Source organism: Vombatus ursinus, unplaced genomic scaffold (genome assembly GCF_900497805.2).
Source record: "Vombatus ursinus unplaced genomic scaffold, bare-nosed wombat genome assembly UNPS02010461.1, whole genome shotgun sequence".
In the NCBI taxonomy this organism is placed as follows: domain Eukaryota; kingdom Metazoa; phylum Chordata; class Mammalia; order Diprotodontia; family Vombatidae; genus Vombatus; species Vombatus ursinus.
Window position 1 is genome coordinate 9411205 of NW_020950239.1, and position 13507 is coordinate 9424711.

Sequence of the window (13507 nt, forward strand, 5' to 3'; positions counted from 1 at the left end):
ACACACACACACACACACACACACACACACACACACACACACACACAAAAGACAGAACCTGCTACTCTCAGAGGAGTCCAGGCGCATTAAATGGAGCCCCGGACCTGGAATCCGGAATTCGTTTTCAGGAGTTCAAATCCAGCCTTGGATGCTTACTAGCTGTGATACCCTGGGCAAGTCACTTATCCTCAGTTTCCTCATTTGTATAATGGAAATAATAATTACAATCTACCTCTCAGAGTTGCTGTGAGCACAAAATGAGATATTTTTAAAGTACTTTGCAAACTTTAAAGCTTTATATGTGTGAATTATTATTATTAATAGTTATTATTATTAATAGCTGTGATACTCTGGGCAAGTCACTAAACCTCAGTTTTCTCATTTGTATAGTAATTGCATCGACCTCTCAGAGTTGTGAGCATAAAATTAAATGATCCTTATAAAGTGCTTCACAAACCTTAAGAGAGTACATAAATGGTTGCTATTATTATCATCATTGTCACCATCATCATCATTATGGAAAAGGCTTAGGAAGCCCGAGGAATGACTAATTAACATTTCCCTCTGATCTACAGAATTCCAAATAGCCTCATCTCCTCTGAATCCAAACTATCAGTAGAGACAATGCTGCCCACCCCATCTCCAAGACAAAAAAAAAATTATATATGTATATGTATATATATATATATATATCAATAAGGAGATAAGATACAAAAGTTAATTTTTAATCACACCACAGCACAGAATAGCAACTTCTATTATGATAAATAAAATGCTTTTTTTTTTGCAGTTCCAGATTATTTCATTTGTAAATATTATACAAATTTTAATAGCTTAAATTATATATCAGGTCAAAATGGAAACTTGCATTACAGGTTGTGATGTGATATCCTTCCCCCTTAGGTATAACTGATGTTTTATCTTCTTTGTTTTACCCTTTATGACTTTTTTTTCTGAATGCTGCTATTAAGTTTGATTCAGTGTTTATCATTCATTGTTCACAGGCCAGAGTCCAGCTGGAAACTCTCCCTGCTAAGCTAAGATGTTAAATCTGTTACCAATTACTACAAAATAAGCAATTTAATTTCCTGGAAGATTCCCAGCAACTGCACTGGTGTGGGGGTGGGAGGAGAAAGAAGGCCCAGTCCTCTTTTTTAAACCACAGTAGTTATGACAAACTCTATGACCCAAAGTTTCCCTGGAGGAGCAGGGGTCGTCCTGACCTGCGCTACTCTGCTCTACCATTTTCACTTTCTATCACAAAATGGAAGCAGGAGAAAATGCTGCTGGGCCTAAAATAAAGGGCACCAACATTCCAGGTTCCTAGACCTTTAACTTAATTCCATTTTCAAGTGAGTGACTCATATTCATTCCAGAGAGGCTTTAGACCCACCCTTGGGATGGTGGCAGGTCCTGTTTTCAGTTCTGTCCCTTGTGGCCCCCAAAAGCTGGGCTTGAAGCTAGTGGTTGGAGTAGCCACTGATATTCAGGGGCCCAGTTATCGGCATCTTCCCCAAAAATGAGTTGGGTCAGGGGCATCTTTCTGCAAGGCCAAATTTCCCATATGTCTTTGGTGGCAGTGTTGATGTATGGCTGCTATGTGTGAGCTTAGTATAGACAGTGATGGGGTGATGGTGTGCTTCTGGGAAGGATGAAGGAAGTAGGGCTTTCAGACACTCTGTTACCTGAGGGGTACCTCAGGTGTTGGGAAGCTTTGGCAGAGGGGACAAATCACTCCACAAATAAGTGTCCTTCCACAACTCCAGCCCAGGGAGATGGCTCCTGGGTTGGGCTCTCTCACCAGAACCATGCTGGACGACTTTTGAAAACAAAACCTTCCCTCCCCTCTTTCTTAGATTTACCTCTCAGACGTAGTAGAGGGATCAGAGGATCATGGACCTAGGACTTAAAGAATTTCCGGACATCTTGAGTCTTCTATTTTACAGGGGAAGAAACTGAGACCCAGGGAGGTTCTAGGTCATACAGACAAGGGAATGGTCCTCCAGTCTGCCCCATGACTGATTTCTCCCTTTGCTTCAGGACATTTTCATGTCATGTAAAGTACAATGGCATTTGTATATACTAAAAAAGAAAAAAAAGTGACAGTGGCAAAACATATTGATGTGATTCTCTGATTTTCTATACCCATGGTATATGGTAACCCATTTGCTATGCAGATACTGGAGAAGTAGAAAAATTTGGATAAACCCTATCAGTTGTGGCATACAAATTAGGTTGCAAAACGGAACTTCCTTTATCTCTGCCCACTGCCTAACAAAACCTCAGGAAGGCTCAAAATGTGGAAATGAACACATCTCTCTTTTTAGAAGGCTGCTTTTTTCCTGGAGGCCACAAACACACTCTGAAACTCCTGGCCACCGAGTGCCTCGGATCTTATCTTTTGTTCCACTTAATTACTGTTGAAAACATATTTATACCTTCCCCTGCCTAACATAGGTTTCACTTCTACTGTGGATTCCCAGCAGAGAAGACCTTGCTTTCCAGCTCTGCACCTGGCTTTGGACTGTGAGTATTTACTTGATCAGATAAATAATAAATAGGTGCATTTTTTTTTTTTACCATCTCTCAACCCAGAAAGCCTTTTTTTCTTTAGCATTATTTTTCTCGAGCGCTTGACTTTGTATGTGCCTGATATATAGTGGACATTTGATAAATCATTGTTGATTGATCGTTTCTGACAATAATACTAAATAAAGACTTTGTAGGATGGCCAATACCTTATATTCTGTTGCTCACATGAAAGGAGACTGGCTTTCTGTTCAAGGCTAAAGCCTGGAATTTTTGTTTAATTGGTAATAATAACAGATATTGCTTCTTTGTTAGATATATCTTTGATAAGTTACATTACCAAACTGATGATTGGTTTCACTGTTAGTTTCCATGTGCTTTCATATTTAAGCAAAACTGCCTGATTTAATTTTCTTTTTTTTCCTACAAAAGTTTGTTAAGGGTCCTGGTATGTCTTAAGATATCCTCTCACATTTCATCTGTACAAATTATTTAAAAAATTTAAAAGGGATGTGAGATTTGTATGTTTTAATGTCTCACTCAGGCTTAAGAGCACGGGGTACCTGAATTTTCACACTTGGATTTGGGTCAATTTAGTGCTTTTTATTGTTTTAAAAGTTTTTTTTTAATTTTAAACATCCTTTTCTTTTTTAAATTTTGAGTTCCAAATTCTCTACTTCCCTCCTGCCCCTTCCCAACCCACTGAGAAGTCGAGCAATATATTAATTATACATGTAAAATTGGGCGAAACATATTTCCATATTAGTTATGTTGAAAAAAACACCCAATTAAATCAAGTAAGAAAATTATACTTCAGTTTGCACTCAGAGTTCGTCAGTTCACTCTCTGGAGGTGGCTAGCATTTTTTCATTGAGTCCTTTGGACATATCTTGTATCATCATCACTTAGTGCTTTCCAATTTGGCTTCTGGGTATTATTTTTTCAACGTATAGAATGCTTCTTGCCTCACTGTATTCTGATTTGTGGGAGAGTGCCTACTATGCGAGATAACCACATTGGAATGGGAAATTTTATCCACCAAAAACTGAAATGAAGGCGTGTGAGTGACATCAGTGAGAAAAATCCGAGTATAATTCTTCTCAACTCGTATGCCAGGCATGCAAAGGAGAGAAAATGAGGTGTCCTGGCAATGAATGCCAGCCCACAGGGTAGGAAGCATTAAACAAGGGGAGGTTTTTTGAATAATATAAATGATTAATTTTGGAATAATATGAATAATTAAGAAATAAAATAGGCAAGTTAAAGATGGAGAAAAGCTTTCAGACACTGAGAGTCTTCTAACCCCTTTGCTATTTAATTTACCCAGTGTTGGTCTGTACTGAGTTACAGGCAGCTAGGTAGCACAGTGGGCAGAGTGCCGGGCCTAGAGTCAGAAAGACTCATCTTCCTTAATTCAAATCTGGCTTGAGACACTTACCAGCTCTGTGACCCTGGGCAAGTCATTTCACCCTGTTTGCCTCAGTTTCCTCATCTGTAAAATGAGCTGGAGAAGGAAATGGCAAACCACCCTAGGATCTTTGCCAAGAAAACCCCAAATGGGGTCAGGAAGCATGATATCACTCTGGTTAACCTGTGAGATCCTTGACAGTAGGGATTATTTTTCCATCTTTCCTTATATCCCCTTGAGATATATATTCCCTTGGGATTCAGTACTGTGCCTGACACTTAATAAATGTTTACTGACCTACTGATTTAACAGCTTAACTGTCTCATGGTTAAAGTTTTCCCAAAGGCATTCTCATGCCTCCTCTCCAGCCACTGGCTAGCTTGGTCCACCTTGGGTCATCCTATCACTCTCTCAATTGGTCGGAAATGGAAGCAATGTGGATGGGGGAGTTTCATGATGTGGACACCCTGTGATTTCATCTAGCTTACAGCAAAGGAAGCCTATTTCTAAATTTCCTGAAACCTGGGCAAGGCTTGAATGAACCCCCAAAACTCTCTCCTCTTACATCCTTTCCAAACTGAAAGCAGTAAAAGGAACTATCCTATGTCGTTCTCTCAATGAAGCGAGAATGGACTTTGTCTAGAAAAGGAGATTTCTGGAAGAGTTTTGGTAAGGCATTTTTATTCATTAAGTCAATGTTTGCAGAAGGAGCTGGGTTTGAATTCAGAGAAGCTTCGTTTGCATTCTGGCCCAGGCTCTTGATAGCTGTGTGACCTTAACCTTAAGATCTTAGATATAGAAAGGGAAGGGCAATTAGAGGTGATCCGGTACAACTCTTTTGTTTCCAGAAGAGGAAGGAAGTCACAGAGAAAGGCAGGAACTGAACTCCAACCGAAATGCCATTCCTATGAGGAACCAGCCCAGGAGAGCAGTGGACAGGCAGGTCTGTTGCTAGACTGACTGACATTGGGCTGGGCCAGGTGTTCTGCTCCTCTATAGGCCAATCCACTGGAACCTGGCATCTATAATCTTCACCACTTCTAACACCTTCTGTATGGTAAAGGACACTTTTCAGCAATGGCATCTCCCACCCTACTGAGCCTCACTTTCTTTATCTGTTCAATGGGAGTAAGAATAGTGCCTTCCAAGGGTTCTTATAAGGATGGGATATGAAAATGTATGTTTAGCACTTTGAAAACAGTACAAAGCTCCATAAATGTCAGCCATTATGGGGAGGACATGTCCTGACTGCCAGGAGTTTATAATAACTTATATTCCAAGAGTATACACAGGGTGTCCCCAAAGTCTTGGTGTAGTCTAAGCTTTGAATAAACTTAAACCAATACTAAGACTTTGGGGACACCCTGTGTTCATTGCTTTGCAAACCTTAAAATGCAATCTAGATACAATTATTATTATTATTATTATTATTCCACAGTCAATAGAGTGCCAGGCTGGAGTCAGGAATCCTGACTTATCTTCCTGAGTTCAAATCCAGCCTCTGACACTTACTAGCTGGGTGACCTTGGGCAAGTCACTTAACCCTCAGTTTCCTCATCTGTAAAATGAGCTAGAGAAGGAAATGGCAGACCACTCCAGTATCTCTGCCAAGAAAACCCCAAATGGGGTCAGGAAGAGTCAGACATGACTAAAATGACTGAAAAATAACAACAAAATAGTTACTCACAGTTTCACACACAATCTTCTTTTCCTATTCCTTTATATATATGGGAGATTTGTGTATGTTAGCATCTTTCACATTTAGAATAACAAAAAAATTAAATATATATGTATATAGGTATATTGTATATATGTATATGTGCATATATGCATATTGTGTATGTGCATGTGTGTATATACATATATGTGTGTATGGATATATATGGATATATATCTCAAGACATCTTCCTCCTGATGTCATTGGCGCTCTTTGAGTATAAAGGATGAACAATAAATAAGTACTTATACACACACATACATTCATACATACACACATATACATACACACATATACATATGCACACATGCATATATACACATATATAAATAGTTGTATGTGTATATATATTTATATGTAAATATATGTGTGTATATATCTATATATATATACACGTATGCATTCGTACACACACAGACACATACACACATACATACATGTCCTAACCACTTCAACTACCCTCTGACCTTTGCTGTTGATCTTCTTAGCCTAGCCATGTGTTGGGTTGGGACCCAAGCATTGCGTTACCCCCATCATCTGCCTTGTTTGCACTCATACAATAACTGAAACTTGCCCCTTGACAAAGGTTGCCAGAGGCAGTCACGACCACACCTGTGTTATTTGACCTCATTTGGGCATTCTAGCCCATAGTAAGCACTCAATAAATGCTTGATTATTGACTGTCCCACTGGCTTTCTCTGACACAAATCTTGACCCTTTATTAATTGATTCACTAACACACCCTCCAACAGTCTTTTCCCTCTTCAAGCCTCCCATATCACTCCCTTTATCCTCATTCACGCAGAGCACTTTAGCTCCTATTTTGCTGAGAAAATAGAAGCCATCCCTGTGACTTCCCTCTTCCGTCTACTATTCAGAATCCCTCAGTCAAGCGAGAAGCATTCAGGTGCCTCTTATGTTCGAGGCACAAAGACCAAAATGAAGCATGGTGGCCTTCTAAAAGTTTACACTCTACAAGGGTGTACACATAAGTATAACAGAAATAAATCCAAGGTCATTTGTCTGGAAAGGACTCCAGTAACTGGAGGGGAGTGGAGGTGGGGTCAGGAAAGGATTAACGCAGAAGGGGATGCTTGAACAATTCCAAAAGACTCATGATGGAAAATGCTCTCCACGTTTAGAGAAAGAACTGATGGAGTCAGAATGCAGATCAAAGCATGCTAGTTTCACTTTTTTTGGTGGTTTTTTTTTTCTTTTTGTTCTGTTTCTTCTTTCACAACATGACTAATGTGGAAATATGTTTTACATGATTGTGCATGTGTAACCTACATCAGATTGCTTGCTGTCTTAGGGAGAGGGAGGAAGAAAAATTTGGAACTCAAGATCTGTCAAAAAAATGAATGTTGAAAAGTGTGTTTACATATCATTGGAAAAAATAAAATATTATTAAATAAAAAGGGGGATGCTTGAGCTGAGTTTTGAAGGAAACGAGGCAGCCTAAGAGGTAATGTGAGGAGGGTGTGTGAGTGTGTGTGTGTGTGTGTGTGTGTGTGTGTGTGTGCTCCAGGCATGGGGAACAGCCACCGCAAAGGCACTGGAGGCTGGAGATAACAGTTCAACCTGCTCATTTTACATTTGAAGAAATTTGACACTTACACAAGGCAAAGTATCCTGACGTCAGGTGGGATTTGATCTGACATCAGTGCTTGTTTCAGGATACTTCGTTGTTTTCTCCTTCAATTCTTTCCCCTTTGGTCCAGTGTCTGATGAAGACTCTGTCCTCTTCTCCACCTGGTTCCCTGATCTTAACCCCTTCCATCTCCTCTAACAGCTCGCCTCCTCAGTCATCCCTCTGCCCCCCTGATCTTAACCCCTTCCATCTCCTCTAACAGCTCGCCTCCTCAGTCATCCCTCTGCCCCCCTGATCTTCACTATCTTGCTCTCCCGGCTCCTTCTTTGCTGCTTTCAAGCATGCTCAGACGTTCCCCAACCTCAACAACAACAAAATCCTCCCTGGGTCCTTCCAGTCCTTTCAGGCTATTACGCACCGTTTCTTTTCGCTGACCACCAGACCGAAGCTTTCTGCACGTGTGCCTCCGTGGCCTCTTTCAGCCTCACCACTCCGCTGAAATGGCTCCCTCCAAGCTCACTGGCGCTCTCTTCATGGCTCCATTCAGTGACTTCTTGTCTGTCTTCGTCTTCCTTGAGCCTTCTCCCATTCGGCCCCGTCCTCCCGGATTGTGAATGGGGCCTTCCTGGGTTTTGGGACACCCCCATCTGGATTCTCCTAATTGTCTGCCCAATCTTTCTCATTCTTCTTTTCTAGGTCTTCATGTCCTGACAAGGTGACCTTCTGGAACTTTGAATTTCCCTTTCTCTCTTCCCCTGAGTCTTTGTGATTACCCTGGAATCATCTCCCCTGAGTTCAGTTATCATCTCCATACTGGTGACCCCCAGACCCACAGATAGAGCCATCTTGCCTTTCTTGAGTGACTGTCCCGAATCCCCAGTGGCCTGGAGGACACCTCCACCTGGATGTCCTGTAAGCATCTCACTCGCCATTTCCAGAATGGAATTCATTGTTCTCCCCCCTGCCCAGAAGCACCCTCCTGCTCCACATTTCCCCCTTTCTGCTGGGGCATCACCATCTTTCGAGGCTTGAAGGTTCATAACCTAGGAGCTGTGCCCCATTCTTCTCTGCCTCCATCTTCACGTCCAATCAGCAGTCAAGATGTACTGAATCTCTCTCCACGTCTCTCGCTCTCTGCCTTCTCCCCACTCACGGTCACTGTCCCAGCTCGTCTCTTCTCTCCTAGACTAACTAGCTTCCATTTCCAGATTCTCCTCTCCAATCCAGCCTAACCCAGGTGCCAAAATAATCTCCCTAAAGCACAAGCCTGACCGCGTCATTCCTCTCCTCAAGAATTTGGCGGCTCCCTTTTTCTCTCGAAGAGAAAATACAAACTAGACTGCATGAGGCTTTAAAATTCTTCTCACTGGGGCTGCAGGCTATCTTTTCGGATTATTGCAGCTAGGTGATGGTATAGAGGAGAGTGCTGGGAGCTGGATTCAGTATGATCTGAATTCAAATCCTGCCTGAGCCACTTCCTAGCTGGATGACCTTGGGCACACCACTTAACCTCTGACTGCCTCAGTTGTCTCATCTGTAAAAGGGGGGTAATAATTTCTAGAATGACTCCCTCCTCATCCAGGGTCTAGACTGAACTTGATCCTCATTTCCAGGCTCAGCTCACAAGCCATCTTCCAGGGTAAACCTTTCCTTGCCCACCTGGTTGGCAGTGTCTGTCCCTCTTCCTCAAATCGCCATGTATGTACATACTTACCTGTTTACATGTTATATCCCCTTCAAGAAGCACCATCTTGGGGGACAGGCCAGGTTGTCACTCTTTTTTGTGCGTTCCTAGTACCAGTATGGTTCCTTGCATATAGCAAGCACTCAATAAATGTATTCATTATTTTTTTGGCTAAGATTAGAGGTAATGGAGGCCCAGAGAGACTAAGTAATTTACCTAAGGTCACAAACATGGCAGATGACACGGACAGTTATGATTCGAACCCAAGACTTCTTTCTGCTGTACCAAGAGTGAGTCACGGCTAATGTAGCTGATACGTGCCTTCCTACTTGACCTATGAAATGGCGACCTGAGAACCAAGTAGAGCAGGGTCAGAGACAAAAAGGACCATGTCCTAGCAGGCTCAGGCTCTCAGGCAGGGAAGCTTACAAATCACAGTCCCCCCTGTCTGCCCAGGAACTTTCTTACCTGGGAGATGGCAGGAAAGTAAAGGGAGGGGCCAGTGAAGGAGTCCCTGGGGACAAGATGGCAGCCAGAGGGACGGCAGCAGTGAGGTGCGGGCAGAGCCCACCATCAGACATCTGCACCTGGAATAGACAGCAACATTCACCCTTTTGTCCCCTTTACCAAAAAATGTCTTCTAGGACAGAACAAAGACTTCAACTTCTCAACCTTTAATTGACAAGATTGCTGTTGTTCAGTCCTGTCCCCACTTGGGGTTTTCTTGGCAAAGATACTCGAGTGGTTTGCCATTCTTCTCCAGCTCATTTTGCAGATGAGGAAACTGAGGCAAACAGGGTTAAGTGACTTGCCCAAGGTCACACAGCTAGTAAGTGTCCTATTAAGTGCCTACTATATGCCAAGCACAGTGTATTTAAACTGGTGCAGGGTAAATTGATCAGAGGCAGGAAAACAATTTCTCCACCAGCATCAGGCAGATGAGCACAGGAGCCCTGGGAGCCGACCCCGCCACACCACCTGCCCTCTCGTAGCCATCACCCAGGGGAGCAAATCCTTCGGAGAAGGTCCCAGACACGCCCATCAATTGCCAGCCAACACCCCCAACACCCACAGGGCAGGCAGCCAGCCTCCCTGAGGCAGCGCCCTGAGGGGGAGGCAGACAGTCAAACCACCACCACCACCATGACCACCAGCTCCCCTCAGGTCCTGATGGAGACAGCCCAGGACCCCGAACCCAAGAACCTTGGGAAGAACCAGGTTTCCAGCCCAGTGCCCCGAGCTTTCTTTAAAAAAAAAAAATCTGATTTTCATTGATGCTTTTTGTTTTAACATCACCCTAATTTACAAATATATCCCTCCCCCAGCAGCAAGCAATCCCTTTTAATAAAGATTAGAAAAAAGAGAAAGCAGTTCAGCAAAATCAACCACATCTGATAACATATGTAATATTCTACACCCAAAGCTCTTCACTTCTGCAAAGAAGGGAGAGAAGGATTATTTTCTCAATTTATTTCTTGGGTCACTATGGTCATTTGATTTGGTCATTATGATTAATAATAATAATAATAGCCCTTTAAGGTTTACAAAGTGCTTTACAAATGCTGTGATTCTCACAACAACTCTGGCAAGTAGGGGCTGTTACTATCCTCATTGTACAGATGAGTAAACAGAGATTGGGAGGAGTTAAGTGATTCACTCTGGGACTCATAGGTATGAAGTATATAAGGCAGGACTCTATCCCCTGTGCCACCTAATTGCCTCTAATAATGGGAGGAGGGAGGAGTACGTGGCTCTTTTTCTTTTAGAATGACTAACTAGGAAGTATTAGCTTAGGGCATAGTGCCTGACACACAGTAGGCGTTTAATAAATGTTTACTGATTAACTGATGGATATTGTGGATATAGAGTGCTAGAGTTAAGAGTCAAGAAGACAGAGGTCAAATACTTACTAGCTGTGGGGACCTGGGTAACTCATCTGACCTCCCACAACCTCAATTTCTTCATCTGTAAAATGGGGGAAATAATAGCGCCTACCTCAGAGGGTTGCTGTGAAGGTCAAAAGAGATAACCTATGTAAAGTGCTTTGGGAATCCTTTAAAGAGTTATACAAGTACTATTATCTTAATATTAAATTGCTATGTAAAGGTGAGTTATTGTTACATAGCATTTATTTTTACTAAGCCCTGGTTTCTTTTCATGGGTGAGAGCTAGTCAATTTAGCTTTTACTTGGGTCTGAAAATAAAAGCTCTAGAAAGCAAAGAAAGGTAATTTGCCAATGCAAAGGTAATTCCCATCTATTTGAGAAGAGAGGGTGTGTTTAAGTATTCCTAAGGTCATTTGATGCTAAGCATTGTACTGCTTGTGAGTAACAGAAATTCAATACTTTTTTTCTTTTATTTCCTTGTACTCCGGATTACAGAGAATGGATTTGAGTTTGTTAGGAAGGGTGTGGTTGCTTTTCATTTAGGTTAAACGAGGGATCTCTATGCTAAAAGTTCGTTTTATTGTTCATTTAAGATCCACAAACACTTCAGCGATAAGGTTTTGGGTTTGTTTCGTTTTTTGGGTTTTTTTTTCTGTTTTAGCACCTGCCCCTATCATCTGCCCTCTACTCTTTCCATAAGTAGATTTGTGAAATGGATCCTTGATTTTCTGTTTTAAAATCAGTGAAACACATACACACGCGCGCGCGCGCGCGCACACACACACTCACACACACATGCATAGGGTCCTTTCACCTAAATTTTCTTTGAATATAGGTATTTTCTTGAAATGTCTTTGGTGATAATATTATCGCTGAATGATAACACTGAAGAGTAAATGCCATACTCTTAAATTAGCATTCCGTAAGGTCATCACCTAAGGGACCTTAGACTTTGTCTAGTTAACACCCCTATTTTATAGATGAAAAAACTGAGGTCCAAAGAGGCCGTGAGTTACCTAGGGTCTTCCTGACTCCGATTTCAGTAGGATTCCACCTTAAGAAACCACTCTGCCTTTGTAAACTTCTGCTTTCCAAGAAAAGAAAATGTATTTACCATAATCCTTTAAGATCATAACTCACATTTATATGGTCACTTTCCTCACAGCAACTTTGTTAGGTAGGAAGTACAAGTATTATTATCATCCCCATTTTACAGATAAGGAAAATGAGTCCGTCAACTAGTTAGTATTCATTCAGCGTCTATGTGCCAGGCATTGTGCAGACAACTTTGTACAAACAAGATACAGATAAATTAGGATAAATTAGGGTGTGGTCTCAGACCTCTAGCAGGAGGTGCAACTTTAGCTGAGACTTGGAAACCAGGGAAGCTAGGAGGTGTAGAGGAGACTTAGAGCCTTCCAGGCATGGAACGAGGCTTGTCCAGTTTACTAGAAGGGTATAACGGTCAGTAAAAGGCATAAAGCCCCCTCTAGTATCTGAGTGCCATTCTGTGAAGGTCTTATCTAGCTTCTCACACTGCATGTGTAGAAGTCACAATGTTTCATTAAAAGGAAATGCATTTGTTGAGTAGACAATTGCCTACCAAGGTATAACACCTTTCCAGAATTTATTGACCTCTGGATGGTGACTTTTTGCAGTAGCTTTGCTTTATTTTTGTTTTGGCAGGACGGAGGGAAATCTATTTCCCATAAATCCTAAAGGCTCATCTCACAGGGTGGTTATGGAAATGTCTCATTTATCTCCATAGCCCTTGTGCTAGGAGAACTGGGGAGGGGAAGGAGGAGGAAGGATGGAGACAGGGCGTACATGGTGGTGTCTTCTTTCAAGACTATACATTTCATTTGTGCATTTCATTTGTGTGCTGTAGTAACCACTTAGTAAATACCACTTCATCTTCAGGTATATTTTAGGCATTGTTCTACATTGAAAGAACACTAGCTAATGTTTATGTAACACTTTAAGTGTGGGATGATGTTGCTAGGGTGGTGCAGTGGATAAACAAAGCGCTGGGCTTGGAGTCAGGAAGACTCATCTTCCTGAGTTCAAATCTGGCCTCAGACACTTACTAGCTGTGTGACCCTGGGCAAGTCATTTAACCCTATTTGCCTCATATGTAAAATGAGTGAGAGAAGAAAATGGCAAACCACTCCAGTCAGTATCTCTGCCCAGAAAACCCCAAATGGGGTCACAGAGAGTCAGGCTCAACTGAACAACAACGTGATTGATTAGCAGAGTCTGAGAGCTCAAACTGCGTTTGAACCCGTACTAGTTTGTTAGCCAGGGAAGAGGTCACAACTTTTCAGTACTTCAATTGCATCATCTGTTAAGATGGAGATAGTAATGATACTACTTGGCTTTGTACCTCACAAGTGAGAAAAGCCTTTTGGAAACCCGAAAATGCTTTATAAATGTGAGTCATTATTATTAATAAAGGTTCGCATGTGTGACGTAGTGGATAGAGATCTAGCCTTGGAGTCAGGAAAACCTGGGTTTTAATCTCATCTCTGACATATAATGTATGTGTGATACATGATACGTGGTGTCAGGTCACTTATTCAATCAACAACCATTCATTAAGCTGTGACTATGTACTAGGCACTGTGTTAGGTACTTGTGATACAAAGGAAAGAAAGAAAGAAAGAAAGAAAGAAAGAAAGAAAGAAAGAAAGAA

General features: G+C 41.8%; 1 protein-coding gene across 2 annotated transcripts in view; it reads left to right on the top strand.

Annotated features, from left to right (window-relative positions):
• The first annotated feature begins 2270 nt into the window (after window positions 1-2270).
• The window catches only part of PLAC8 (placenta specific 8), a 23571-nt gene continuing 12334 nt past the window's right edge, over window positions 2271-13507 (top strand). Inside the window, exons 1-2 of one of the 2 annotated variants that reach the window (XM_027854525.1) lie at window positions 2271-2526; window positions 7942-8157. The gene's annotated coding sequence lies outside the window, so the exon portion shown is untranslated. The remainder of the gene's footprint in view (window positions 2527-7941; window positions 8158-13507) is intronic. The other variant, XM_027854524.1, reaches the window with a different exon arrangement.